This window comes from Heloderma suspectum, chromosome 3 (genome assembly GCF_057233095.1).
Source record: "Heloderma suspectum isolate Gila_16-S chromosome 3, 16-S_ref, whole genome shotgun sequence".
Lineage (NCBI taxonomy): Eukaryota > Metazoa > Chordata > Lepidosauria > Squamata > Helodermatidae > Heloderma > Heloderma suspectum.
Window position 1 is genome coordinate 320,833,217 of NC_139460.1, and position 27,664 is coordinate 320,860,880.

At 60.0% G+C, this 27,664-nt stretch overlaps 12 non-coding genes and 2 pseudogenes across 12 annotated transcripts; all 14 read right to left on the bottom strand.

Annotated features, from left to right (window-relative positions):
- Nucleotides 1-1,480: 1,480 nt before the first annotated feature.
- LOC146351686 (5S ribosomal RNA) lies at nucleotides 1,481-1,599 on the bottom strand. Its single transcript, XR_014789768.1, has one exon. It is a non-coding gene; the product is annotated as a 5S ribosomal RNA (ribosomal RNA).
- A 1,688-nt stretch (nucleotides 1,600-3,287) lies between these two features.
- Nucleotides 3,288-3,406, bottom strand: LOC146351687 (5S ribosomal RNA). The gene has a single exon (XR_014789754.1). It is a non-coding gene; the product is annotated as a 5S ribosomal RNA (ribosomal RNA).
- Nucleotides 3,407-5,093: 1,687 nt separating this feature from the next.
- LOC146351688 (5S ribosomal RNA) lies at nucleotides 5,094-5,212 on the bottom strand. Its single transcript, XR_014789769.1, has one exon. It is a non-coding gene; the product is annotated as a 5S ribosomal RNA (ribosomal RNA).
- Nucleotides 5,213-6,900: 1,688 nt separating this feature from the next.
- LOC146351689 (5S ribosomal RNA) lies at nucleotides 6,901-7,019 on the bottom strand. Its single transcript, XR_014789755.1, has one exon. It is a non-coding gene; the product is annotated as a 5S ribosomal RNA (ribosomal RNA).
- A 940-nt stretch (nucleotides 7,020-7,959) lies between these two features.
- On the bottom strand, nucleotides 7,960-8,078 carry LOC146351690 (5S ribosomal RNA). The gene has a single exon (XR_014789758.1). It is a non-coding gene; the product is annotated as a 5S ribosomal RNA (ribosomal RNA).
- A 2,436-nt stretch (nucleotides 8,079-10,514) lies between these two features.
- On the bottom strand, nucleotides 10,515-10,633 carry LOC146351691 (5S ribosomal RNA). The gene has a single exon (XR_014789700.1). It is a non-coding gene; the product is annotated as a 5S ribosomal RNA (ribosomal RNA).
- A 943-nt stretch (nucleotides 10,634-11,576) lies between these two features.
- Nucleotides 11,577-11,695, bottom strand: LOC146351692 (5S ribosomal RNA). The gene has a single exon (XR_014789701.1). It is a non-coding gene; the product is annotated as a 5S ribosomal RNA (ribosomal RNA).
- A 1,688-nt stretch (nucleotides 11,696-13,383) lies between these two features.
- LOC146351693 (5S ribosomal RNA) lies at nucleotides 13,384-13,502 on the bottom strand. Its single transcript, XR_014789756.1, has one exon. It is a non-coding gene; the product is annotated as a 5S ribosomal RNA (ribosomal RNA).
- A 940-nt stretch (nucleotides 13,503-14,442) lies between these two features.
- LOC146351694 (5S ribosomal RNA) lies at nucleotides 14,443-14,561 on the bottom strand. The gene has a single exon (XR_014789759.1). It is a non-coding gene; the product is annotated as a 5S ribosomal RNA (ribosomal RNA).
- Nucleotides 14,562-16,249: 1,688 nt separating this feature from the next.
- LOC146351695 (5S ribosomal RNA) lies at nucleotides 16,250-16,368 on the bottom strand. Its single transcript, XR_014789757.1, has one exon. It is a non-coding gene; the product is annotated as a 5S ribosomal RNA (ribosomal RNA).
- A 2,436-nt stretch (nucleotides 16,369-18,804) lies between these two features.
- LOC146351696 (5S ribosomal RNA) lies at nucleotides 18,805-18,923 on the bottom strand. Its single transcript, XR_014789702.1, has one exon. It is a non-coding gene; the product is annotated as a 5S ribosomal RNA (ribosomal RNA).
- A 1,687-nt stretch (nucleotides 18,924-20,610) lies between these two features.
- LOC146351697 (5S ribosomal RNA) lies at nucleotides 20,611-20,719 on the bottom strand (annotated as a pseudogene).
- A 1,862-nt stretch (nucleotides 20,720-22,581) lies between these two features.
- LOC146351698 (5S ribosomal RNA) lies at nucleotides 22,582-22,700 on the bottom strand. Its single transcript, XR_014789704.1, has one exon. It is a non-coding gene; the product is annotated as a 5S ribosomal RNA (ribosomal RNA).
- Nucleotides 22,701-23,349: 649 nt separating this feature from the next.
- On the bottom strand, nucleotides 23,350-23,468 carry LOC146351699 (5S ribosomal RNA; annotated as a pseudogene).
- Nucleotides 23,469-27,664: the final 4,196 nt, after the last annotated feature.

The window sequence follows — 27,664 nt, forward strand, 5'->3', positions numbered from 1 at the left end:
CGAGACGCGCTCCAGCGCTCCATAGGCGTCTCAAGTCTCCCTGGAGCTGCATCTCCACAAGCTTGTGCCGGGACGAGGGAACAGCAGGGTTGCCGCTAGAGGCAGCCCCGCCCCGCCACACCACCGGGATGAATGTCCGGAAGCCGTCACGGGGGAGGGGGGAACAGCCCCTCTCGCAGGCTGGGCAAGGCCGCTGCATGTCCCCCATTCCGCCCCACATGTGGGTTGCACTGGCCTAGTTTTCCAATGGCTTGGAGGGAAAAGCCCCCCCCCCAAGCCCTCCTCTGCCCTCTGGTGGAAGAAGGCCATAGCCAGCGGGCCAGGAGCTTCAGGGGCAGCCAGAGTGTGCTGCAAAAGGGAAGCGGCGGCAGCAGGTGTGCTGGGGCTCAGGCTGGCTGAAGAGAGGAAGGGAAAAGGAAGCAGGAAGAGCCAAAGGAGGAAAAGCCTACATCACCCGGCGCTTCCGGGCGGTCTCCCACCCAAGTAGTATCCAGGCCTGACGAGATCGGGCATATTCAGGGTACTATGGCCGTAGGCGCTCTGCAGCCTTGCCACCACCACCTTAAAGCAGGAGCCCCGCAGGAACACACCCGCAACGTCAAATGCAGCAGTGATCCAGTCTCCCCCTACCCTTCGCGTCGCCTGCCTGCCTTGCTGCATTGGGCTCATTCTCCTGCTTCTGTCGCCTGCACCTTGGCTTCCCTGCCTTTCGCCCTTCTGAAAAGGCACTGAAACACCGCTGCTGCCCCGAGACGCACTCCAGCGCACCATAGGCGTCTCAAGTCTCCCTGGAGCTGCATCTCCACAAGGTTGCGCCGGGACGACGGAACAGCAGGGTTGCCGCTAGAGGCAGCCCCGCCCCGCCACACCACCGGGATGAATGTCCGGAAGCCGTCACGGGGGAGGGGGGAACAGCCCCTCTCGCAGGCTGGCAAGTCCGCTGCATGTCCCCCATTCCGCCCCATCTGTGGGTTGCACTGGCCTAGTTTTCCAAAGGCTTGGAGGGAAAAGCCCCCCGCCCAAGCCCTCCTCTGCCCTGTGGTGGAGGAAGGCCATAGCCAGCGGGCCAGGAGCTTCAGGGGCAGCCAGAGTGTGCTGCAAAAGGGAAGCGGTGGCAGCAGGTGTGCTGGGGCTCAGGCTGGCACAAGAGAGGAAGGGAAAAGGAAGCAGGAAGAGCCAAAGGAGGAAAAGCCTACATCACCCGGCATTTCCGGGCGGTCTCCCACCCAAGTAGTATCCAGGCCTGACGAGCTCGGGCGCGTTCAGGGCAGTATGGCTGTAGAAGCTGCGCCGCTTTGCTGCCAGTGCCTTTAAGCAGAGATACAGCAACAAGGCACCGTCGCAGCAAAAGGCTGCGTTGAGCCAGTTTTCCCCCGACAAAATGCTGCGGTGAGCCAGTTTTCCTCCAGCAGCTGCGCTGGGGCACAGGCTGGCTGAAAAGAGGAAGGGAAAAGGGAGCGGGAAGAGCAAAAGGAGGAAAAGCCTACAGCACCCGGTATTCCCAGGCGGTCTCCCATCCAAGTACTAACCAGGCCTGATCCTGCTTACCTTCCGAGATCAGACGAGATCGGGCGCGTTCAGGGTAGTATGGCCGTAGACGCTCTGGTGCCTTGCCACCACCGCCTTTAAGCAGGAGCCCTGCAAGAACACACCCGCAACTTCCAATGCAGCAGCGAGGCAGTCTCCCTCTACCCCTCGCGTCGCCTGCCTCGCTGCATGGGCCTCATTCTCCTGCTTCTGTCGCCTGCACCTTGGCTTCCCTGCCTTTCGCCCTTCTGAAAAGGCACTGAAACACCGCTGCTGCCCCGAGACGCACTCCAGCGCACCATAGGCGTCTCAAGTCTCCCTGGAGCTGCATCTCCACAAGGTTGCGCCGGGACGACGGAACAGCAGGGTTGCCGCTAGAGGCAGCCCCGCCCCGCCACACCACCGGGATGAATGTCCGGAAGCCGTCACGGGGGAGGGGGGAACAGCCCCTCTCGCAGGCTGGGCAAGGCCGCTGCATGTCCCCCATTCCGCCCCACCTGTGGGTTGCACTGGCCTAGTTTTCCAAAGGCTTGGAGGGAAAAGCCCCCCGCCCAAGCCCTCCTCTGCCCTCTGGTGGAAGAAGGCCATAGCCAGCGGGCCAGGAGCTTCAGGGGCAGCCAGAGTGTGCTGCAAAAGGGAAGCGGCGGCAGCAGGTGTGCTGGGGCTCAGGCTGGCTGAAGAGAGGAAGGGAAAAGGAAGCAGGAAGAGCCAAAGGAGGAAAAGCCTACATCACCCGGCGCTTCCGGGCGGTCTCCCACCCAAGTAGTATCCAGGCCTGACGAGATTGGGCATGTTCAGGGTACTATGGCCGTAGGCGCTCTGCAGCCTTGCCACCACCACCTTAAAGCAGGAGCCCCGCAGGAACACACCCGCAACATCAAATGCAGCAGTGATCCAGTCTCCCCCTACCCTTCGCGTCGCCTGCCTGCCTTGCTGCATTGGGCTCATTCTCCTGCTTCTGTCGCCTGCACCTTGGCTTCCCTGCCTTTCGCCCTTCTGAAAAGGCACTGAAACACCGCTGCTGCCCCGACACGCACTCCAGCGCTCCGTAGACGTCTCAAGCCTCCCTGGAGCCGCATCTCCACAAGGTTGCGCCGGGACGAGGGAACAGCAGGGTTGCCGCTAGAGGCAGCCCCGCCCCGCCACACCACCGGGATGAATGCCCGGAAGCCGTCACGGGGGAGGGGGGAACAGCCCCTCTCGCAGGCTGGGCAAGTCCGCTGCATGTCCCCCATTCCGCCCCACCAGTGGGTTGCACTGGCCTAGTTTTCCAAAGGCTTGGAGGGAAAAGCCCCCCGCCCAAGCCCTCCTCTGCCCTGTGGTGGAGGAAGGCCATAGCCAGCGGGCCATGAGCTTCAGGGGCAGCCAGAGTGTGCTGCAAAAGGGAAGCGGTGGCAGCAGCTGCGCTGGGGATCAGGTTGGCTGAAGAGAGAAAAGGAAAAGGAAGCAGGAAGAGCCAAAGGAGGAAAAGCCTACATCACCCGGCGTTTCCGGGCGGTCTCCCACCCAAGTAGTATCCAGGCCTGACGAGCTCGGGCGCGTTCAGGGCAGTATGGCTGTAGAAGCTGCGCCGCTTTGCTGCCAGTGCCTTTAAGCAGAGATACAGCAACAAGGCACCGTCGGAGCAAAAGGCTGCGTTGAGCCAGTTTTCCCCTGACAAAATGCTGCGGTGAGCCAGTTTTCCTCCAGCAGCTGCGCTGGGGCACAGGCTGGCTGAAAAGAGGAAGGGAAAAGGGAGCGGGAAGAGCAAAAGGAGGAAAAGCCTACAGCACCCGGTATTCCCAGGCGGTCTCCCATCCAAGTACTAACCAGGCCTGACCCTGCTTAGCTTCCGAGATCAGACGAGATCGGGCGCGTTCAGGGTAGTAGGGCCGTAGACGCTCTGCTGCCTTGCCACCACCGCCTTTAAGCAGGAGCCCTGCAAGAACACACCCGCAACTTCTAATGCAGCAGCGAGGCAGTCTCCCTCTACCCCTCGCGTCGCCTGCCTCGCTGCATGGGCCTCATTCTCCTGCTTCTGTCGCCTGCATCTTGGCTTCCCTGCCTTTCGCCCTTCTGAAAAGGCACTGAAACACCGCTGCTGCCCCGAGACGCGCTCCAGCGCTCCATAGGCGTCTCAAGTCTCCCTGGAGCTGCATCTCCACAAGCTTGCGCCGGGACGAGGGAACAGCAGGGTTGCCGCTAGAGGCAGCCCCGCCCCGCCACACCACCGGGATGAATGTCCGGAAGCCGTCACGGGGGAGGGGGGAACAGCCCCTCTCGCAGGCTGGGCAAGGCCGCTGCATGTCCCCCATTCCGCCCCACATGTGGGTTGCACTGGCCTAGTTTTCCAATGGCTTGGAGGGAAAAGCCCCCCCCCCAAGCCCTCCTCTGCCCTCTGGTGGAAGAAGGCCATAGCCAGCGGGCCAGGAGCTTCAGGGGCAGCCAGAGTGTGCTGCAAAAGGGAAGCGGCGGCAGCAGGTGTGCTGGGGCTCAGGCTGGCTGAAGAGAGGAAGGGAAAAGGAAGCAGGAAGAGCCAAAGGAGGAAAAGCCTACATCACCCGGCGCTTCCGGGCGGTCTCCCACCCAAGTAGTATCCAGGCCTGACGAGATCGGGCATATTCAGGGTACTATGGCCGTAGGCGCTCTGCAGCCTTGCCACCACCACCTTAAAGCAGGAGCCCCGCAGGAACACACCCGCAACGTCAAATGCAGCAGTGATCCAGTCTCCCCCTACCCTTCGCGTCGCCTGCCTGCCTTGCTGCATTGGGCTCATTCTCCTGCTTCTGTCGCCTGCACCTTGGCTTCCCTGCCTTTCGCCCTTCTGAAAAGGCACTGAAACACCGCTGCTGCCCCGAGACGCACTCCAGCGCACCATAGGCGTCTCAAGTCTCCCTGGAGCTGCATCTCCACAAGGTTGCGCCGGGACGACGGAACAGCAGGGTTGCCGCTAGAGGCAGCCCCGCCCCGCCACACCACCGGGATGAATGTCCGGAAGCCGTCACGGGGGAGGGGGGAACAGCCCCTCTCGCAGGCTGGCAAGTCCGCTGCATGTCCCCCATTCCGCCCCATCTGTGGGTTGCACTGGCCTAGTTTTCCAAAGGCTTGGAGGGAAAAGCCCCCCGCCCAAGCCCTCCTCTGCCCTGTGGTGGAGGAAGGCCATAGCCAGCGGGCCAGGAGCTTCAGGGGCAGCCAGAGTGTGCTGCAAAAGGGAAGCGGTGGCAGCAGGTGTGCTGGGGCTCAGGCTGGCACAAGAGAGGAAGGGAAAAGGAAGCAGGAAGAGCCAAAGGAGGAAAAGCCTACATCACCCGGCATTTCCGGGCGGTCTCCCACCCAAGTAGTATCCAGGCCTGACGAGCTCGGGCGCGTTCAGGGCAGTATGGCTGTAGAAGCTGCGCCGCTTTGCTGCCAGTGCCTTTAAGCAGAGATACAGCAACAAGGCACCGTCGCAGCAAAAGGCTGCGTTGAGCCAGTTTTCCCCCGACAAAATGCTGCGGTGAGCCAGTTTTCCTCCAGCAGCTGCGCTGGGGCACAGGCTGGCTGAAAAGAGGAAGGGAAAAGGGAGCGGGAAGAGCAAAAGGAGGAAAAGCCTACAGCACCCGGTATTCCCAGGCGGTCTCCCATCCAAGTACTAACCAGGCCTGATCCTGCTTACCTTCCGAGATCAGACGAGATCGGGCGCGTTCAGGGTAGTATGGCCGTAGACGCTCTGGTGCCTTGCCACCACCGCCTTTAAGCAGGAGCCCTGCAAGAACACACCCGCAACTTCCAATGCAGCAGCGAGGCAGTCTCCCTCTACCCCTCGCGTCGCCTGCCTCGCTGCATGGGCCTCATTCTCCTGCTTCTGTCGCCTGCACCTTGGCTTCCCTGCCTTTCGCCCTTCTGAAAAGGCACTGAAACACCGCTGCTGCCCCGAGACGCACTCCAGCGCACCATAGGCGTCTCAAGTCTCCCTGGAGCTGCATCTCCACAAGGTTGCGCCGGGACGACGGAACAGCAGGGTTGCCGCTAGAGGCAGCCCCGCCCCGCCACACCACCGGGATGAATGTCCGGAAGCCGTCACGGGGGAGGGGGGAACAGCCCCTCTCGCAGGCTGGGCAAGGCCGCTGCATGTCCCCCATTCCGCCCCACCTGTGGGTTGCACTGGCCTAGTTTTCCAAAGGCTTGGAGGGAAAAGCCCCCCGCCCAAGCCCTCCTCTGCCCTCTGGTGGAAGAAGGCCATAGCCAGCGGGCCAGGAGCTTCAGGGGCAGCCAGAGTGTGCTGCAAAAGGGAAGCGGCGGCAGCAGGTGTGCTGGGGCTCAGGCTGGCTGAAGAGAGGAAGGGAAAAGGAAGCAGGAAGAGCCAAAGGAGGAAAAGCCTACATCACCCGGCGCTTCCGGGCGGTCTCCCACCCAAGTAGTATCCAGGCCTGACGAGATTGGGCATGTTCAGGGTACTATGGCCGTAGGCGCTCTGCAGCCTTGCCACCACCACCTTAAAGCAGGAGCCCCGCAGGAACACACCCGCAACATCAAATGCAGCAGTGATCCAGTCTCCCCCTACCCTTCGCGTCGCCTGCCTGCCTTGCTGCATTGGGCTCATTCTCCTGCTTCTGTCGCCTGCACCTTGGCTTCCCTGCCTTTCGCCCTTCTGAAAAGGCACTGAAACACCGCTGCTGCCCCGACACGCACTCCAGCGCTCCGTAGACGTCTCAAGCCTCCCTGGAGCCGCATCTCCACAAGGTTGCGCCGGGACGAGGGAACAGCAGGGTTGCCGCTAGAGGCAGCCCCGCCCCGCCACACCACCGGGATGAATGCCCGGAAGCCGTCACGGGGGAGGGGGGAACAGCCCCTCTCGCAGGCTGGGCAAGTCCGCTGCATGTCCCCCATTCCGCCCCACCAGTGGGTTGCACTGGCCTAGTTTTCCAAAGGCTTGGAGGGAAAAGCCCCCCGCCCAAGCCCTCCTCTGCCCTGTGGTGGAGGAAGGCCATAGCCAGCGGGCCATGAGCTTCAGGGGCAGCCAGAGTGTGCTGCAAAAGGGAAGCGGTGGCAGCAGCTGCGCTGGGGATCAGGTTGGCTGAAGAGAGAAAAGGAAAAGGAAGCAGGAAGAGCCAAAGGAGGAAAAGCCTACATCACCCGGCGTTTCCGGGCGGTCTCCCACCCAAGTAGTATCCAGGCCTGACGAGCTCGGGCGCGTTCAGGGCAGTATGGCTGTAGAAGCTGCGCCGCTTTGCTGCCAGTGCCTTTAAGCAGAGATACAGCAACAAGGCACCGTCGGAGCAAAAGGCTGCGTTGAGCCAGTTTTCCCCTGACAAAATGCTGCGGTGAGCCAGTTTTCCTCCAGCAGCTGCGCTGGGGCACAGGCTGGCTGAAAAGAGGAAGGGAAAAGGGAGCGGGAAGAGCAAAAGGAGGAAAAGCCTACAGCACCCGGTATTCCCAGGCGGTCTCCCATCCAAGTACTAACCAGGCCTGACCCTGCTTAGCTTCCGAGATCAGACGAGATCGGGCGCGTTCAGGGTAGTAGGGCCGTAGACGCTCTGCTGCCTTGCCACCACCGCCTTTAAGCAGGAGCCCTGCAAGAACACACCCGCAACTTCTAATGCAGCAGCGAGGCAGTCTCCCTCTACCCCTCGCGTCGCCTGCCTCGCTGCATGGGCCTCATTCTCCTGCTTCTGTCGCCTGCATCTTGGCTTCCCTGCCTTTCGCCCTTCTGAAAAGGCACTGAAACACCGCTGCTGCCCCGACACGCACTCCAGCGCTCCATAGGGGTCTCAAGTCTCCCTGGAGCTGCATCTCCACAAGCTTGCGCCGGGACGAGGGAACAGCAGGGTTGCCGCTAGAGGCAGCCCCGCCCCGCCACACCACCGGGATGAATGTCCGGAAGCCGTCACGGGGGAGGGGGGAACAGCCCCTCTCGCAGGCTGGGCAAGGCCGCTGCATGTCCCCCATTCCGCCCCACCTGTGGGTTGCACTGGCCTAGTTTTCCAATGGCTTGGAGGGAAAAGCCCCCCGCCCAAGCCCTCCTCTGCCCTCTGGTGGAAGAAGGCCATAGCCAGCGGGCCAGGAGCTTCAGGGGCAGCCAGAGTGTGCTGCAAAAGGGAAGCGGTGGCAGCAGGTGTGCTGGGGCTCAGGCTGGCACAAGAGAGGAAGGGAAAAGGAAGCAGGAAGAGCCAAAGGAGGAAAAGCCTACATCACCCGGCATTTCCGGGCGGTCTCCCACCCAAGTAGTATCCAGGCCTGACGAGCTCGGGCGCGTTCAGGGCAGTATGGCTGTAGAAGCTGCGCCGCTTTGCTGCCAGTGCCTTTAAGCAGAGATACAGCAACAAGGCACCGTCGGAGCAAAAGGCTGCGTTGAGCCAGTTTTCCCCTGACAAAATGCTGCGGTGAGCCAGTTTTCCTCCAGCAGCTGCGCTGGGGCACAGGCTGGCTGAAAAGAGGAAGGGAAAAGGGAGCGGGAAGAGCAAAAGGAGGAAAAGCCTACAGCACCCGGTATTCCCAGGCGGTCTCCCATCCAAGTACTAACCAGGCCTGACCCTGCTTAGCTTCCGAGATCAGAGGAGATCGGGCACGTTCAGGGTAGTATGGCCGTAGACGCTCTGCTGCCTTGCCACCACCGCCTTTAAGCAGGAGCCCTGCAAGAACACACCCGCAACTTCCAATGCAGCAGCGAGGCAGTCTCCCTCTACCCCTCGCGTCGCCTGCCTCGCTGCGTGGGCCTCATTCTCCTGCTTCTGTCGCCTGCACCTTGGCTTCCCTGCCTTTCGCCCTTCTGAAAAGGCACTGAAACACCGCTGCTGCCCCGAGACGCGCTCCAGCGCTCCATAGGCGTCTCAAGTCTCCCTGGAGCTGCATCTCCACAAGCTTGTGCCGGGACGAGGGAACAGCAGGGTTGCCGCTAGAGGCAGCCCCGCCCCGCCACACCACCGGGATGAATGTCCGGAAGCCTTCACGGGGGAGGGGGGAACAGGCCCTCTCGCAGGCTGGGCAAGGCCGCTGCATGTCCCCCATTCCGCCCCACATGTGGGTTGCACTGGCCTAGTTTTCCAATGGCTTGGAGGGAAAAGCCCCCCCCCCAAGCCCTCCTCTGCCCTCTGGTGGAAGAAGGCCATAGCCAGCGGGCCAGGAGCTTCAGGGGCAGCCAGAGTGTGCTGCAAAAGGGAAGCGGCGGCAGCAGGTGTGCTGGGGCTCAGGCTGGCTGAAGAGAGGAAGGGAAAAGGAAGCAGGAAGAGCCAAAGGAGGAAAAGCCTACATCACCCGGCGCTTCCGGGCGGTCTCCCACCCAAGTAGTATCCAGGCCTGACGAGATCGGGCATGTTCAGGGTACTATGGCCGTAGGCGCTCTGCAGCCTTGCCACCACCACCTTAAAGCAGGAGCCCCGCAGGAACACACCCGCAACGTCAAATGCAGCAGTGATCCAGTCTCCCCCTACCCTTCGCGTCGCCTGCCTGCCTTGCTGCATTGGGCTCATTCTCCTGCTTCTGTCGCCTGCACCTTGGCTTCCCTGCCTTTCGCCCTTCTGAAAAGGCACTGAAACACCGCTGCTGCCCCGAGACGCGCTCCAGCGCTCCATAGGCGTCTCAAGTCTCCCTGGAGCTGCATCTCCACAAGCTTGTGCCGGGACGAGGGAACAGCAGGGTTGCCGCTAGAGGCAGCCCCGCCCCGCCACACCACCGGGATGAATGTCCGGAAGCCGTCACGGGGGAGGGGGGAACAGCCCCTCTCGCAGGCTGGGCAAGGCCGCTGCATGTCCCCCATTCCGCCCCACCTGTGGGTTGCACTGGCCTAGTTTTCCAAAGGCTTGGAGGGAAAAGCCCCCCGCCCAAGCCCTCCTCTGCCCTCTGGTGGAAGAAGGCCATAGCCAGCGGGCCAGGAGCTTCAGGGGCAGCCAGAGTGTGCTGCAAAAGGGAAGCGGCGGCAGCAGGTGTGCTGGGGCTCAGGCTGGCTGAAGAGAGGAAGGGAAAAGGAAGCAGGAAGAGCCAAAGGAGGAAAAGCCTACATCACCCGGCGCTTCCGGGCGGTCTCCCACCCAAGTAGTATCCAGGCCTGACGAGATTGGGCATGTTCAGGGTACTATGGCCGTAGGCGCTCTGCAGCCTTGCCACCACCACCTTAAAGCAGGAGCCCCGCAGGAACACACCCGCAACATCAAATGCAGCAGTGATCCAGTCTCCCCCTACCCTTCGCGTCGCCTGCCTGCCTTGCTGCATTGGGCTCATTCTCCTGCTTCTGTCGCCTGCACCTTGGCTTCCCTGCCTTTCGCCCTTCTGAAAAGGCACTGAAACACCGCTGCTGCCCCGACACGCACTCCAGCGCTCCGTAGACGTCTCAAGCCTCCCTGGAGCCGCATCTCCACAAGGTTGCGCCGGGACGAGGGAACAGCAGGGTTGCCGCTAGAGGCAGCCCCGCCCCGCCACACCACTGGGATGAATGCCCGGAAGCCGTCACGGGGGAGGGGGGAACAGCCCCTCTCGCAGGCTGGGTAAGTCCACTGCATGTCCCCCATTCCGCCCCACCAGTGGGTTGCACTGGCCTAGTTTTCCAAAGGCTTGGAGGGAAAAGCCCCCCGCCCAAGCCCTCCTCTGCCCTGTGGTGGAGGAAGGCCATAGCCAGCGGGCCAGGAGCTTCAGGGGCAGCAAGAGTGTGCTGCAAAAGGGAAGCGGTGGCAGCAGCTGCGCTGGGGCTCAGGTTGGCTGAAGAGAGAAAAGGAAAAGGAAGCAGGAAGAGCCAAAGGAGGAAAAGCCTACATCACCCGGCGTTTCCGGGCGGTCTCCCACCCAAGTAGTATCCAGGCCTGACGAGCTCGGGCGCGTTCAGGGCAGTATGGCTGTAGAAGCTGCGCCGCTTTGCTGCCAGTGCGTTTAAGCAGAGACACAGCAACAAGGCACCGTCGGAGCAAAAGGCTGCGTTGAGCCAGTTTTCCCCTGACAAAATGCTGCGGTGAGCCAGTTTTCCTCCAGCAGCTGCGCTGGGGCACAGGCTGGCTGAAAAGAGGAAGGGAAAAGGGAGCGGGAAGAGCAAAAGGAGGAAAAGCCTACAGCACCCGGTATTCCCAGGCGGTCTCCCATCCAAGTACTAACCAGGCCTGACCCTGCTTAGCTTCCGAGATCAGACGAGATCGGGCGCGTTCAGGGTAGTATGGCCGTAGACGCTCTGCTGCCTTGCCACCACCGCCTTTAAGCAGGAGCCCCGCAGGAACACACCCGCAACGTCAAATGCAGCAGTGATCCAGTCTCCCCCTACCCTTCACGTCGCCTGCCTGCCTTGCTGCATTGGGCTCATTCTCCTGCTTCTGTCGCCTGCACCTTGGCTTCCCTGCCTTTCGCCCTTCTGAAAAGGCACTGAAACACCGCTGCTGCCCCGACACGCACTCCAGCGCTCCATAGGCGTCTCAAGCCTCCCTGGAGCTGCATCTCCACAAGGTTGCGCCGGGACGAGGGAACAGCAGGGTTGCCGCTAGAGGCAGCCCCGCCCCGCCACACCACCGGGATGAATGTCCGGAAGCCGTCACGGGGGAGGGGGGAACAGCCCCTCTCGCAGGCTGGCAAGTCCGCTGCATGTCCCCCATTCCGCCCCACCTGTGGGTTGCACTGGCCTAGTTTTCCAAAGGCTTGGAGGGAAAAGCCCCCCGCCCAAGCCCTCCTCTGCCCTGTGGTGGAGGAAGGCCATAGCCAGCGGGCCAGGAGCTTCAGGGGCAGCCAGAGTGTGCTGCAAAAGGGAAGCGGTGGCAGCAGGTGTGCTGGGGCTCAGGCTGGCACAAGAGAGGAAGGGAAAAGGAAGCAGGAAGAGCCAAAGGAGGAAAAGCCTACATCACCCGGCATTTCCGGGCGGTCTCCCACCCAAGTAGTATCCAGGCCTGACGAGCTCGGGCGCGTTCAGGGCAGTATGGCTGTAGAAGCTGCGCCGCTTTGCTGCCAGTGCCTTTAAGCAGAGATACAGCAACAAGGCACCGTCGGAGCAAAAGGCTGCGTTGAGCCAGTTTTCCCCCGACAAAATGCTGCGGTGAGCCAGTTTTCCTCCAGCAGCTGCGCTGGGGCACAGGCTGGCTGAAAAGAGGAAGGGAAAAGGCAGCGGGAAGAGCAAAAGGAGGAAAAGCCTACAGCACCCGGTATTCCCAGGCGGTCTCCCATCCAAGTACTAACCAGGCCTGACCCTGCTTAGCTTCCGAGATCAGACGAGATCGGGCGCGTTCAGGGTAGTATGGCCGTAGACGCTCTGCTGCCTTGCCACCACCGCCTTTAAGCAGGAGCCCTGCAAGAACACACCCGCAACTTCCAATGCAGCAGCGAGGCAGTATCCCTCTACCCCTCGCGTCGCCTGCCTCGCTGCGTGGGCCTCATTCTCCTGCTTCTGTCGCCTGCACCTTGGCTTCCCTGCCTTTCGCCCTTCTGAAAAGGCACTGAAACACCGCTGCTGCCCCGACACGCACTCCAGCACTCCATAGGCGTCTCAAGTCTCCCTGGAGCTGCATCTCCACAAGGTTGCGCCGGGACGAGGGAACAGCAGGGTTGCCGCTAGAGGCAGCCCCGCCCCGCCACACCACCGGGATGAATGTCCGGAAGCCGTCACAGGGGAGGGGGGAACAGCCCCTCTCGCAGGCTGGGCAAGTCCGCTGCATGTCCCCCATTCCGCCCCACATGTGGGTTGCACTGGCCTAGTTTTCCAATGGCTTGGAGGGAAAAGCCCCCCCCCCAAGCCCTCCTCTGCCCTCTGGTGGAAGAAGGCCATAGCCAGCGGGCCAGGAGCTTCAGGGGCAGCCAGAGTGTGCTGCAAAAGGGAAGCGGCGGCAGCAGGTGTGCTGGGGCTCAGGCTGGCTGAAGAGAGGAAGGGAAAAGGAAGCAGGAAGAGCCAAAGGAGGAAAAGCCTACATCACCCGGCGCTTCCGGGCGGTCTCCCACCCAAGTAGTATCCAGGCCTGACGAGATCGGGCATGTTCAGGGTACTATGGCCGTAGGCGCTCTGCAGCCTTGCCACCACCACCTTAAAGCAGGAGCCCCGCAGGAACACACCCGCAACGTCAAATGCAGCAGTGATCCAGTCTCCCCCTACCCTTCGCGTCGCCTGCCTGCCTTGCTGCATTGGGCTCATTCTCCTGCTTCTGTCGCCTGCACCTTGGCTTCCCTGCCTTTCGCCCTTCTGAAAAGGCACTGAAACACCGCTGCTGCCCCGACACGCACTCCAGCGCTCCATAGGCGTCTCAAGTCTCCCTGGAGCTGCATCTCCACAAGGTTGCGCCGGGACGAGGGAACAGCAGGGTTGCCGCTAGAGGCAGCCCCGCCCCGCCACACCACCGGGATGAATGCCCGGAAGCCGTCACGGGGGAGGGGGGAACAGCCCCTCTCGCAGGCTGGGCAAGTCCGCTGCATGTCCCCCATTCCGCCCCACCTGTGGGTTGCACTGGCCTAGTTTTCCAAAGGCTTGGAGGGAAAAGCCCCCCGCCCAAGCCCTCCTCTGCCCTGTGGTGGAGGAAGGCCATAGCCAGCGGGCCAGGAGCTTCAGGGGCAGCCAGAGTGTGCTGCAAAAGGGAAGCGGTGGCAGCAGCTGCGCTGGGGATCAGGTTGGCTGAAGAGAGAAAAGGAAAAGGAAGCAGGAAGAGCCAAAGGAGGAAAAGCCTACATCACCCGGCGTTTCCGGGCGGTCTCCCACCCAAGTAGTATCCAGGCCTGACGAGCTCGGGCGCGTTCAGGGCAGTATGGCTGTAGAAGCTGCGCCGCTTTGCTGCCAGTGCCTTTAAGCAGAGATACAGCAACAAGGCACCGTCGGAGCAAAAGGCTGCGTTGAGCCAGTTTTCCCCTGACAAAATGCTGCGGTGAGCCAGTTTTCCTCCAGCAGCTGCGCTGGGGCACAGGCTGGCTGAAAAGAGGAAGGGAAAAGGGAGCGGGAAGAGCAAAAGGAGGAAAAGCCTACAGCACCCGGTATTCCCAGGCGGTCTCCCATCCAAGTACTAACCAGGCCTGACCCTGCTTAGCTTCCGAGATCAGACGAGATCGGGCGCGTTCAGGGTAGTAGGGCCGTAGACGCTCTGCTGCCTTGCCACCACCGCCTTTAAGCAGGAGCCCTGCAAGAACACACCCGCAACTTCTAATGCAGCAGCGAGGCAGTCTCCCTCTACCCCTCGCGTCGCCTGCCTCGCTGCATGGGCCTCATTCTCCTGCTTCTGTCGCCTGCATCTTGGCTTCCCTGCCTTTCGCCCTTCTGAAAAGGCACTGAAACACCGCTGCTGCCCCGACACGCACTCCAGCGCTCCATAGGGGTCTCAAGTCTCCCTGGAGCTGCATCTCCACAAGCTTGCGCCGGGACGAGGGAACAGCAGGGTTGCCGCTAGAGGCAGCCCCGCCCCGCCACACCACCGGGATGAATGTCCGGAAGCCGTCACGGGGGAGGGGGGAACAGCCCCTCTCGCAGGCTGGGCAAGGCCGCTGCATGTCCCCCATTCCGCCCCACATGTGGGTTGCACTGGCCTAGTTTTCCAATGGCTTGGAGGGAAAAGCCCCCCGCCCAAGCCCTCCTCTGCCCTCTGGTGGAAGAAGGCCATAGCCAGCGGGCCAGGAGCTTCAGGGGCAGCCAGAGTGTGCTGCAAAAGGGAAGCGGTGGCAGCAGGTGTGCTGGGGCTCAGGCTGGCACAAGAGAGGAAGGGAAAAGGAAGCAGGAAGAGCCAAAGGAGGAAAAGCCTACATCACCCGGCATTTCCGGGCGGTCTCCCACCCAAGTAGTATCCAGGCCTGACGAGCTCGGGCGCGTTCAGGGCAGTATGGCTGTAGAAGCTGCGCCGCTTTGCTGCCAGTGCCTTTAAGCAGAGATACAGCAACAAGGCACCGTCGGAGCAAAAGGCTGCGTTGAGCCAGTTTTCCCCCGACAAAATGCTGCGGTGAGCCAGTTTTCCTCCAGCAGCTGCGCTGGGGCACAGGCTGGCTGAAAAGAGGAAGGGAAAAGGGAGCGGGAAGAGCAAAAGGAGGAAAAGCCTACAGCACCCGGTATTCCCAGGCGGTCTCCCATCCAAGTACTAACCAGGCCTGACCCTGCTTAGCTTCCGAGATCAGAGGAGATCGGGCACGTTCAGGGTAGTATGGCCGTAGACGCTCTGCTGCCTTGCCACCACCGCCTTTAAGCAGGAGCCCTGCAAGAACACACCCGCAACTTCCAATGCAGCAGCGAGGCAGTCTCCCTCTACCCCTCGCGTCGCCTGCCTCGCTGCGTGGGCCTCATTCTCCTGCTTCTGTCGCCTGCACCTTGGCTTCCCTGCCTTTCGCCCTTCTGAAAAGGCACTGAAACACCGCTGCTGCCCCGAGACGCGCTCCAGCGCTCCATAGGCGTCTCAAGTCTCCCTGGAGCTGCATCTCCACAAGCTTGTGCCGGGACGAGGGAACAGCAGGGTTGCCGCTAGAGGCAGCCCCGCCCCGCCACACCACCGGGATGAATGTCCGGAAGCCTTCACGGGGGAGGGGGGAACAGGCCCTCTCGCAGGCTGGGCAAGGCCGCTGCATGTCCCCCATTCCGCCCCACATGTGGGTTGCACTGGCCTAGTTTTCCAATGGCTTGGAGGGAAAAGCCCCCCCCCCAAGCCCTCCTCTGCCCTCTGGTGGAAGAAGGCCATAGCCAGCGGGCCAGGAGCTTCAGGGGCAGCCAGAGTGTGCTGCAAAAGGGAAGCGGCGGCAGCAGGTGTGCTGGGGCTCAGGCTGGCTGAAGAGAGGAAGGGAAAAGGAAGCAGGAAGAGCCAAAGGAGGAAAAGCCTACATCACCCGGCGCTTCCGGGCGGTCTCCCACCCAAGTAGTATCCAGGCCTGACGAGATCGGGCATGTTCAGGGTACTATGGCCGTAGGCGCTCTGCAGCCTTGCCACCACCACCTTAAAGCAGGAGCCCCGCAGGAACACACCCGCAACGTCAAATGCAGCAGTGATCCAGTCTCCCCCTACCCTTCGCGTCGCCTGCCTGCCTTGCTGCATTGGGCTCATTCTCCTGCTTCTGTCGCCTGCACCTTGGCTTCCCTGCCTTTCGCCCTTCTGAAAAGGCACTGAAACACCGCTGCTGCCCCGAGACGCGCTCCAGCGCTCCATAGGCGTCTCAAGTCTCCCTGGAGCTGCATCTCCACAAGCTTGTGCCGGGACGAGGGAACAGCAGGGTTGCCGCTAGAGGCAGCCCCGCCCCGCCACACCACCGGGATGAATGCCCGGAAGCCGTCACGGGGGAGGGGGGAACAGCCCCTCTCGCAGGCTGGGCAAGTCCGCTGCATGTCCCCCATTCCGCCCCACCTGTGGGTTGCACTGGCCTAGTTTTCCAAAGGCTTGGAGGGAAAAGCCCCCCGCCCAAGCCCTCCTCTGCCCTGTGGTGGAGGAAGGCCATAGCCAGCGGGCCATGAGCTTCAGGGGCAGCCAGAGTGTGCTGCAAAAGGGAAGCGGTGGCAGCAGCTGCGCTGGGGATCAGGTTGGCTGAAGAGAGAAAAGGAAAAGGAAGCAGGAAGAGCCAAAGGAGGAAAAGCCTACATCACCCGGCGTTTCCAGGCGGTCTCCCACCCAAGTAGTATCCAGGCCTGACGAGCTCGGGCGCGTTCAGGGCAGTATGGCTGTAGAAGCTGCGCCGCTTTGCTGCCAGTGCCTTTAAGCAGAGATACAGCAACAAGGCACCGTCGGAGCAAAAGGCTGCGTTGAGCCAGTTTTCCCCTGACAAAATGCTGCGGTGAGCCAGTTTTCCTCCAGCAGCTGCGCTGGGGCACAGGCTGGCTGAAAAGAGGAAGGGAAAAGGGAGCGGGAAGAGCAAAAGGAGGAAAAGCCTACAGCACCCGGTATTCCCAGGCGGTCTCCCATCCAAGTACTAACCAGGCCTGACCCTGCTTAGCTTCCGAGATCAGACGAGATCGGGCGCGTTCAGGGTAGTAGGGCCGTAGACGCTCTGCTGCCTTGCCACCACCGCCTTTAAGCAGGAGCCCTGCAAGAACACACCCGCAACTTCTAATGCAGCAGCGAGGCAGTCTCCCTCTACCCCTCGCGTCGCCTGCCTCGCTGCGTGGGCCTCATTCTCCTGCTTCTGTCGCCTGCACCTTGGCTTCCCTGCCTTTCGCCCTTCTGAAAAGGCACTGAAACACCGCTGCTGCCCCGACACGCACTCCAGCGCTCCATAGGGGTCTCAAGTCTCCCTGGAGCTGCATCTCCACAAGCTTGCGCCGGGACGAGGGAACAGCAGGGTTGCCGCTAGAGGCAGCCCCGCCCCGCCACACCACCGGGATGAATGTCCGGAAGCCGTCACGGGGGAGGGGGGAACAGCCCCTCTCGCAGGCTGGGCAGGGCCGCTGCATGTCCCCCATTCCGCCCCACATGTGGGTTGCACTGGCCTAGTTTTCCAATGGCTTGGAGGGAAAAGCCCCCCGCCCAAGCCCTCCTCTGCCCTCTGGTGGAAGAAGGCCATAGCCAGCGGGCCAGGAGCTTCAGGGGCAGCCAGAGTGTGCTGCAAAAGGGAAGCGGCGGCAGCAGGTGTGCTGGGGCTCAGGCTGGCTGAAGAGAGGAAGGGAAAAGGAAGCAAGAAGAGCCAAAGGAGGAAAAGCCTACATCACCCGGCGCTTCCGGGCGGTCTCCCACCCAAGTAGTATCCAGGCCTGACGAGATCGGGCACGTTCATGCTACTATGGCCGTAGGCGCTCTGCAGCCTTGCCACCACCACTTTAAAGCAAGAGCCCCGCAGGAACACACCCGCAACGTCAAATGCAGCAGTGATCCAGTCTCCCCCTACCCTTCGCGTCGCCTGCCTGCCTTGCTGCATTGGGCTCATTCTCCTGCTTCTGTCGCCTGCACCTTGGCTTCCCTGCCTTTCGCCCTTCTGAAAAGGCACTGAAACACCGCTGCTGCCCCGACACGCACTCCAGCGCTCCATAGGCGTCTCAAGTCTCCCTGGAGCTGCATCTCCACAAGCTTGCGCCGCGACGAGGGAACAGCAGGGTTGCCGCTAGAGGCAGCCCCGCCCCGCCACACCACCGGGATGAATGCCCGGAAGCCGTCACGGGGGAGGGGGGAACAGCCCCTCTCACAGGCTGGGCAAGTCCGCTGCATGTCCCCCATTCCGCCCCACATGTGGGTTGCACTGGCCTAGTTTTCCAAAGGCTTGGAGGGAAAAGCCCCCCGCCCAAGCCCTCCTCTGCCCTCTGGTGGAGGAAGGCCATAGCCAGTGGGCCAGGAGCTTCAGGGGCAGCCAGAGTGTGCTGCAAAAGGGAAGCGGTGGCAGCAGCTGCGCTGGGGCTCAGGTTGGCTGAAGAGAGAAAAGGAAAAGGAAGCAGGAAGAGCCAAAGGAGGAAAAGCCTACATCACCCGACGTTTCCGGGCGGTCTCCCACCCAAGTAGTATCCAGGCCTGACGAGCTCGGGCGCGTTCAGGGCAGTATGGCCGTAGGCGCTCTGCAGCCTTGCCACCACCACCTTAAAGCAGGAGCCCCGCAGGAACACACCCGCAACGTCAAATGCAGCAGTGATCCAGTCTCCCCCTACCCTTCGCGTCGCCTGCCTGCCTTGCTGCATTGGGCTCATTCTCCTGCTTCTGTCGCCTGCACCTTGGCTTCCCTGCCTTTCGCCCTTCTGAAAAGGCACTGAAACACCGCTGCTGCCCCGAGACGCACTCCAGCGCTCCATAGGCGTCTCAAGTCTCCCTGGAGCCGCATCTCCACAAGCTTGCCCCGGGACAAGGGAACAGCAGGGTTGCCGCTAGAGGCAGCCCCGCCCCGCCACACCACCGGGATGAATGTCCGGAAGCCGTCACGGGGGAGGGGGGAACAGCCCCTCTCGCAGGCTGGGCAAGTCCGCTGCATGTCCCCCATTCCGCCCCACCTGTGGGTTGCACTGGCCTAGTTTTCCAAAGGCTTGGAGGGAAAAGCCCCCCGCCCAAGCCCTCCTCTGCCCTCTGGTGGAGGAAGGCCATAGCCAGCGGGCCAGGAGCTTCAGGGGCAGCCAGAGTGTGCTGCAAAAGGGAAGCGGTGGCAGCAGCTGCGCTGGGGCTCAGGTTGGCTGAAGAGAGAAAAGGAAAAGGAAGCAGGAAGAGCCAAAGGAGGAAAAGCCTACATCACCCGGCGCTTCCGGGCGGTCTCCCACCCATGTAGTATCCAGGCCTGACGAGCTCGGGCGCGTTCAGGGCAGTATGGCTGTAGAAGCTGCGCCACTTTGCTGCCAGTGCGTTTAAGCAGAGACACAGCAACAAGGCACCGTCGGAGCAAAAGGCTGCGTTGAGGCAGTTTTCCCCTGACAAAATGGTGCGGTGAGCCAGTTTTCCTCCAGCAGCTGCGCTGGGGCACAGGCTGGCTGAAAAGAGGAAGGGAAAAGGGAGCGGGAAGAGCAAAAGGAGGAAAAGCCTACAGCACCCGGTATTCCCAGGCGGTCTCCCATCCAAGTACTAACCAGGCCTGACCCTGCTTAGCTTCCGAGATCAGACGAGATCGGGCGCGTTCAGGGTAGTATGGCCGTAGACGCTCTGCTGCCTTGCCACCACCGCCTTTAAGCAGGAGCCCTGCAAGAACACACCCGCAACTTCTAATGCAGCAGCGAGGCAGTCCCCCTCTACCCCTCGCGTCGCCTGCCTCGCTGCGTGGGCCTCATTCTCCTGCTTCTGTCGCCTGCACCTTGGCTTCCCTGCCTTTCGCCCTTCTGAAAAGGCACTGAAACACCGCTGCTGCCCCGACACGCACTCCAGCGCTCCATAGGCGTCTCAAGTCTCCCTGGAGCTGCATCTCCACAAGGTTGCGCCGGGACGAGGGAACAGCAGGGTTGCCGCTAGAGGCAGCCCCGCCCCGCCACACCACCGGGATGAATGTCCGGAAGCCGTCACGGGGGAGGGGGGAACAGCCCCTCTCGCAGGCTGGGCAAGGCCGCTGCATGTCCCCCATTCCGCCCCACCTGTGGGTTGCACTGGCCTAGTTTTCCAATGGCTTGGAGGGAAAAGCCCCCCCCCAAGCCCTCCTCTGCCCTCTGGTGGAAGAAGGCCATAGCCAGCGGGCCAGGAGCTTCAGGGGCAGCCAGAGTGTGCTGCAAAAGGGAAGCGGCGGCAGCAGGTGTGCTGGGGCTCAGGCTGGCTGAAGAGAGGAAGGGAAAAGGAAGCAGGAAGAGCCAAAGGAGGAAAAGCCTACATCACCCGGCGCTTCCGGGCGGTCTCCCACCCAAGTAGTATCCAGGCCTGACGAGATCGGGCATGTTCAGGGTACTATGGCCGTAGGCGCTCTGCAGCCTTGCCACCACCACCTTAAAGCAGGAGCCCCGCAGGAACACACCCGCAACGTCAAATGCAGCAGTGATCCAGTCTCCCCCTACCCTTCGCGTCGCCTGCCTGCCTTGCTGCATTGGGCTCATTCTCCTGCTTCTGTCGCCTGCACCTTGGCTTCCCTGCCTTTCGCCCTTCTGAAAAGGCACTGAAACACCGCTGCTGCCCCGACACGCACTCCAGCGCTCCATAGGCGTCTCAAGTCTCCCTGGAGCCGCATCTCCACAAGGTTGCGCCGGGACGAGGGAACAGCAGGGTTGCCGCTAGAGGCAGCCCCGCCCCGCCACACCACCGGGATGAATGCCCGGAAGCCGTCACGGGGGAGGGGGGAACAGCCCCTCTCGCAGCCTGGGCAAGTCCGCTGCATGTCCCCCATTCCGCCCCACCTGTGGGTTGCACTGGCCTAGTTTTCCAAAGGCTTGGAGGGAAAAGCCCCCCGCCCAAGCCCTCCTCTGCCCTGTGGTGGAGGAAGGCCATAGCCAGCGGGCCAGGAGCTTCAGGGGCAGCCAGAGTGTGCTGCAAAAGGGAAGCGGTGGCAGCAGGTGTGCTGGGGCTCAGGCTGGCACAAGAGAGGAAGGGAAAAGGAAGCAGGAAGAGCCAAAGGAGGAAAAGCCTACATCACCCGGCATTTCCGGGCGGTCTCCCACCCAAGTAGTATCCAGGCCTGACGAGCTCGGGCGCGTTCAGGGCAGTATGGCTGTAGAAGCTGCGCCGCTTTGCTGCCAGTGCCTTTAAGCAGAGATACAGCAACAAGGCACCGTCGGAGCAAAAGGCTGCGTTGAGCCAGTTTTCCCCCGACAAAATGCTGCGGTGAGCCAGTTTTCCTCCAGCAGCTGCGCTGGGGCACAGGCTGGCTGAAAAGAGGAAGGGAAAAGGGAGCGGGAAGAGCAAAAGGAGGAAAAGCCTACAGCACCCGGTATTCCCAGGCGGTCTCCCATCCAAGTACTAACCAGGCCTGACCCTGCTTAGCTTCCGAGATCAGGCGCGTTCAGGGTAGTATGGCCGTAGACGCTCTGCTGCCTTGCCACCACCGCCTTTAAGCAGGAGCCCTGCAAGAACACACCCGCAACTTCCAATGCAGCAGCGAGGCAGTCTCCCTCTACCCCTCGCGTCGCCTGCCTCGCTGCGTGGGCCTCATTCTCCTGCTTCTGTCGCCTGCACCTTGGCTTCCCTGCCTTTCGGCCTTCTGAAAAGGCACTGAAACACCGCTGCTGCCCTGAGACGCGCTCCAGCGCTCCATAGGCGTCTCAAGTCTCCCTGGAGCTGCATCTCCACAAGCTTGTGCCAGGACGAGGGAACAGCAGGGTTGCCGCTAGAGGCAGCCCCGCCCCGCCACACCACCGGGATGAATGTCCGGAAGCCTTCACGGGGGAGGGGGGAACAGCCCCTCTCGCAGGCTGGGCAAGGCCGCTGCATGTCCCCCATTCCGCCCCACATGTGGGTTGCACTGGCCTAGTTTTCCAATGGCTTGGAGGGAAAAGCCCCCCCCCCAAGCCCTCCTCTGCCCTCTGGTGGAAGAAGGCCATAGCCAGCGGGCCAGGAGCTTCAGGGGCAGCCAGAGTGTGCTGCAAAAGGGAAGCGGCGGCAGCAGGTGTGCTGGGGCTCAGGCTGGCTGAAGAGAGGAAGGGAAAAGGAAGCAGGAAGAGCCAAAGGAGGAAAAGCCTACATCACCCGGCGCTTCCGGGCGGTCTCCCACCCAAGTAGTATCCAGGCCTGACGAGATCGGGCATGTTCAGGGTACTATGGCCGTAGGCGCTCTGCAGCCTTGCCACCACCACCTTAAAGCAGGAGCCCCGCAGGAACACACCCGCAACGTCAAATGCAGCAGTGATCCAGTCTCCCCCTACCCTTCGCGTCGCCTGCCTGCCTTGCTGCATTGGGCTCATTCTCCTGCTTCTGTCGCCTGCACCTTGGCTTCCCTGCCTTTCGCCCTTCTGAAAAGGCACTGAAACACCGCTGCTGCCCCGAGACGCGCTCCAGCGCTCCATAGGCGTCTCAAGTCTCCCTGGAGCTGCATCTCCACAAGCTTGCGCCGCGACGAGGGAACAGCAGGGTTGCCGCTAGAGGCAGCCCCGGCCCGCCACACCACCGGGATGAATGTCCGGAAGCCATCACGGGGGAGGGGGGAACAGCCCCTCTCGCAGGCTGGCAAGTCCGCTGCATGTCCCCCATTCCGCCCCACCTGTGGGTTGCACTGGCCTAGTTTTCCAAAGGCTTGGAGGGAAAAGCCCCCCGCCCAAGCCCTCCTCTGCCCTCTGGTGGAGGAAGGCCATAGCCAGCGGGCCAGGAGATTCAGGGGCAGCCAGAGTGTGCTGCAAAAGGGTAGTATGGCCGTAGACGCTCTGCTGCCTTGCCACCACCGCCTTTAAGCAGGAGCCCTGCAAGAACACACCCGCAACTTCTAATGCAGCAGCGAGGCAGTCTCCCTCTACCCCTCGCGTCGCCTGCCTCGCTGCCTCATTCTCCTTCAGGGGCAGCCAGAGTGTGCTGCAAAAGGGAAGCGGCGGCAGCAGGTGTGCTGGGGCTCAGGCTGGCTGAAGAGAGGAAGGGAAAAGGAAGCAGGAAGAGCCAAAGGAGGAAAAGCCTACATCACCCGGCGTTTCCGGGCGGTCTCCCACCCAAGTAGTATCCAGGCCTGACGAGCTCGGGCGCGTTCAGGGCAGTATGGCTGTAGAAGCTGCGCCGCTTTGCTGCCAGTTCCTTTAAGCAGAGATACAGCAACAAGGCACCGTCGGAGCAAAAGGCTGCGTTGAGCCAGTTTTCCCCTGACAAAATGCTGCGGTGAGCCAGTTTTCCTCCAGCAGCTGCGCTGGGGCACAGGCTGGCTGAAAAGAGGAAGGGAAAAGGGAGCGGGAAGAGCAAAAGGAGGAAAAGCCTACAGCACCCGGTATTCCCAGGCGGTCTCCCATCCAAGTACTAACCAGGCCTGACCCTGCTTAGCTTCCGAGATCAGACGAGATCGGGCGCGTTCAGGGTAGTATGGCCGTAGACGCTCTGCTGCCTTGCCACCACCGCCTTTAAGCAGGAGCCCTGCAAGAACACACCCGCAACTTCTAATGCAGCAGCGAGGCAGTCTCCCTCTACCCCTCGCGTCGCCTGCCTCGCTGCATGGGCCTCATTCTCCTGCTTCTGTCGCCTGCACCTTGGCTTCCCTGCCTTTCGCCCTTCTGAAAAGGCACTGAAACACCGCTGCTGCCCCGACACGCACTCCAGCGCTCCATAGGCGTCTCAAGTCTCCCTGGAGCTGCATCTCCACAAGGTTGCGCCGGGACGACGGAACAGCAGGGTTGCCGCTAGAGGCAGCCCCGCCCCGCCACACCACCGGGATGAATGTCCGGAAGCCGTCATGGGGGAGGGGGGAACAGCCCCTCTCGCAGGCTGGGCAAGGCCGCTGCATGTCCCCCATTCCGCCCCACATGTGGGTTGCACTGGCCTAGTTTTCCAATGGCTTGGAGGGAAAAGCCCCCCGCCCAAGCCCTCCTCTGCCCTGTGGTGGAGGAAGGCCATAGCCAGCGGGCCAGGAGCTTCAGGGGCAGCCAGAGTGTGCTGCAAAAGGGAAGCGGTGGCAGCAGGTGTGCTGGGGCTCAGGCTGGCTCAAGAGAGGAAGGGAAAAGGAAGCAGGAAGAGCCAAAGGAGTAAAAGCCTACATCACCCGGCATTTCCGGGCGGTCTCCCACCCAAGTACTAACCAGGCCTGACCCTGCTTAGCTTCCGAGATCAGACGAGATCGGGCGCGTTCAGGGTAGTATGGCCGTAGACGCTCTGCTGCCTTGCCACCACCGCCTTTAAGCAGGAGCCCTGCAAGAACACACCCGCAACTTCTAATGCAGCAGCGAGGCAGTCTCCCTCTACCCCTCGCGTCGCCTGCCTCGCTGCATGGGCCTCATTCTCCTGCTTCTGTCGCCTGCACCTTGGCTTCCCTGCCTTTCGCCCTTCTGAAAAGGCACTGAAACACCGCTGCTGCCCCGACACGCACTCCAGCGCTCCATAGGCGTCTCAAGTCTCCCTGGAGCTGCATCTCCACAAGGTTGCGCCGGGACGACGGAACAGCAGGGTTGCCGCTAGAGGCAGCCCCGCCCCGCCACACCACCGGGATGAATGTCCGGAAGCCGTCATGGGGGAGGGGGGAACAGCCCCTCTCGCAGGCTGGGCAAGGCCGCTGCATGTCCCCCATTCCGCCCCACATGTGGGTTGCACTGGCCTAGTTTTCCAATGGCTTGGAGGGAAAAGCCCCCCGCCCAAGCCCTCCTCTGCCCTCTGGTGGAAGAAGGCCATAGCCAGCGGGCCAGGAGCTTCAGGGGCAGCCAGAGTGTGCTGCAAAAGGGAAGCGGCGGCAGCAGGTGTGCTGGGGCTCAGGCTGGCTGAAGAGAGGAAGGGAAAAGGAAGCAAGAAGAGCCAAAGGAGGAAAAGCCTACATCACCCGGCGCTTCCGGGCGGTCTCCCACCCAAGTAGTATCCAGGCCTGACGAGATCGGGCACGTTCAGGGTACTATGGCCGTAGGCGCTCTGCAGCCTTGCCACCACCACCTTAAAGCAGGAGCCCCGCAGGAACACACGCGCAACGTCAAATGCAGCAGTGATCCAGTCTCCCCCTACCCTTTGCGTCGCCTGCCTGCCTTGCTGCATTGGGCTCATTCTCCTGCTTCTGTCGCCTGCACCTTGGCTTCCCTGCCTTTCGCCCTTCTGAAACGGCACTGAAACACCGCTGCTGCCCCGAGACGCACTCCAGCGCTCCGTAGGCGTCTCAAGTCTCCCTGGAGCTGCATCTCCACAAGCTTGCGCCGGGACGACGGAACAGCAGGGTTGCCGCTAGAGGCAGCCCCGCCCCGCCACACCACCGGGATGAATGTCCGGAAGCCGTCACGGGGGAGGGGGAAACAGCCCCTCTCGCAGGCTGGGCAAGTCCGCTGCATGTCCCCCATTCTGCCCCACATGTGGTTTGCACTGGCCTAGTTTTCCAAAGGCTTGGTGGGAACATCCCCCCGCCCAAGCACTCCTCTGCCCTATGGTGGAGGAAGTGTACAGCCCGCTGGAGAGGAGCTCCAGGGGCAGCCAGAGTGTGCTTCAAGAGGGAAGCGGCAGCAGCAGCTGCCCTGGGGCTATGGATGGCGGAGAATTCCGCCACGGACCCCTTTTCTAAGGTATGTTTTGGAGTGTGCTCAAATTCATATTTATTGCACCGGTGATGCTATCTAGCCATCTCATCCTCTGTCGTCCCCTCCTCTTTTTTTCTTCAATCCTTCCCAGCATCAGGGTCTTTTTCAGGGAGTTTTCTCTTTGCATTAGGTGGCCAAAATATTTGAGCTTCATCTTCAGTATTCAGTATTGAAATATATTCAATATTTGAGCTTCAGCTTTCTTCTGGTGAACATTCAGGGTTGATTTCCTTTGGGATTGACTGATTTGACCTCCTTGCAGTCCAGGGGACTCGTAAGAGTCTTCTCCAGCACCACAGTTCGAAGGCATCAATTCTCCGGCGCTCAGCCTTTCTTATAGTCTAGCTCTCACAGCCATACATTGCTACGGCGAAAACCATAGCTTTGATTATACGAATCTTTATCGGCAAGGTGATGTCTCTGCTTCATACTATGCTGTCTAGGTTTGCCATAGCTTTCCTCCCACGGAGCAAGCGTCTTTTAATGTCATGGCTAGTCACCGTCCACAGTGATCTTGGAGCCCAAGAAAATACAATTTTTCAATGCTTCCATTTCTTCCCCTTCTATATGCCAGGACGTGATGGGGCCAGATGCCATGATCTTAGTTTTTTTAATGTTGAGTTTCAAGCCAGCTTTTGCACTCTCCTCTTTCATCCTCAACAAGAGGCTCTTTAGATCCTCTTCGCTTTCTGCCATTAGGGTGGTATCGTCTGCCTATCTGAGATTGTTGATAATTCTCTCAGCAATCATTCCGACCTGTGATTCATCCAACCCGGCGTTTCTCATGATGTCCTCTGCACATAAATTAAATAAGCAGGACGACAATATACAGCCTTGTCATACTCCTTTCCCACTTTTGAACCAATTGGTTGTTCCATGTCTGGTTCTTACTGTTGCTTCTTGGCCCTCCTACAGGTTTCTCAGGAGACAGGTAAGGTGGTCTGGTACTCCCATCTCTTTCAGAATTTGCCACAGTTTGTTGTGATCCAGACAATCAAAGGCTTTAGTGTAGTCAATGAAGCAGAAATAGACGTTTTTCTGGAATTCTCTTGCTTTCTCCATGATCCAGTGAATGTTGGCGATTTGCTGTCTAGTTCTTCTGCCTCTTCAAAACCCAGTTTGTATTTCCGGTAGTTCTCGGTTCACATGCTGCTGAAGCCTAGTGTGTAGGATTTTGAGCATAACCTTGCTGGCACGTGAAATGAGTGCAATTGTATGGTAGTTTGAACACTCTTTGGCGTTGCCATTCTTTGGAATTGGAATGTAAACTGACCTTTTCCAGTCTTGTGGCCACTGTTGAGTGTTCCAAATTTGTTGGCATATTGAGTGCAGCACTTTAACAGCATCATCTTTTAGGATTTTATATAGCTCAGCTGGAATACTGTCATCTCCGCTACCTTTGTTGTTACTAATGCTTCCTAAGGCCCACTTGATTTCACTCTCTAGGATGTCTGGCTCAAGTTCAGTGACCGCACTATCATGGCTTAAGATCTTTCCTGTATGGTTCTTCTGTGTATCCTTTCCACCTCTTCTTACTCTCATCTGCTTCTGTTAGGTCCCTGCCTTCTTTGTCCTTTATCATACCCGTCTTTGCACAAAATGTTCCCTTGATATCTCCGATTTTCTTGAAAATATCTCTGGTCTTTCCCATTCTATTGTTTTCCTCCATTTCTTTGTATTATTCATTTAAGAAAGCCTTCTTGTCTCTCCTTGCTATTCTCTGGAACTCTGCATTCAGTTGGATATATCTTTTCCTTTTCCCCTTGCTTTTCACTTCCCTTCTTTCCTCAGGTACTTGTAAAGCCTCATCAGACAGCCACTTGGCTTTCTTGCATTTTCTTTGGGATGGATTGAGTTGCTGCCTCCTGAACAATGTTACGGACCTGAGTCCATAGTTCCTCAGGCACTCTGTCTATCAGGTCTAATCCCTGAAATCTATTCCTCACCTCCACTGTATATTCATCAGGGATATGATTTAGTTCATACCTGAATGGTTTAGTGGTTTTCCCTACGTTCTTCAATTTAAGCTGAAATTTTGCAAGAAGCAGCTCATGATCTGAGCCACAGTCATCTCCAGGTCTTGTTTTTACTGATTGTATGGAGCTTCTCCATCTTTGGCTGCAAAGGACATAATCAATCTGATTTCGATATTGACCATCTGGTGAAGTCCGTGTGTAGAGTCGCCTTTTGTGCTGTTGGAAAAGTGTGTTTGCTAGGCATAAGCATGTCCTGATTTTAGAACAAGGGAGCGTCTTAGAAGCTCACGAGGGTTGTGCACCTCTGAGAAGACTAGCCTAGTCAGAACTGAATGGGGAACATGGTATTCAGAATGAGATCTCTCCTTTGTAAACGACTAGGACTAAGGGGGCAATTTTATGCATGTTTAGACACAACTCCCAGCATGCCCCAGATATTTTTTTCTGTCTTCACATGCTTAGGAGTGCAGCCTGAAAGTCTAAAAACAAGAAATTTTTAGAAATTCTATTCCTTGTTGAAGTCTTCAGGAAAGCTCTTTTTACCAACAAGAAATGTTTTTATGTTATTTTGTGCAAGTTTTATGTATATTTTGATGTGATGTTAAAAGTATAATTCTAATAAAATAAAAATGGATCAAAAGGTTTTCCCTTTACTTGTCATTGTCAGTACAAAACCAAAATTGAATCCACCTAAAACAATATTTGGTGTATGCTTTGGTTGAAGTGTATAGATCAGCTATGAGTAATTAACTGGCAGCCAAAGGCTTCCTAAATACTAGAAGTATAGTTTGAAAACACTCAGCAAAGGCCAAATCCGTAACAT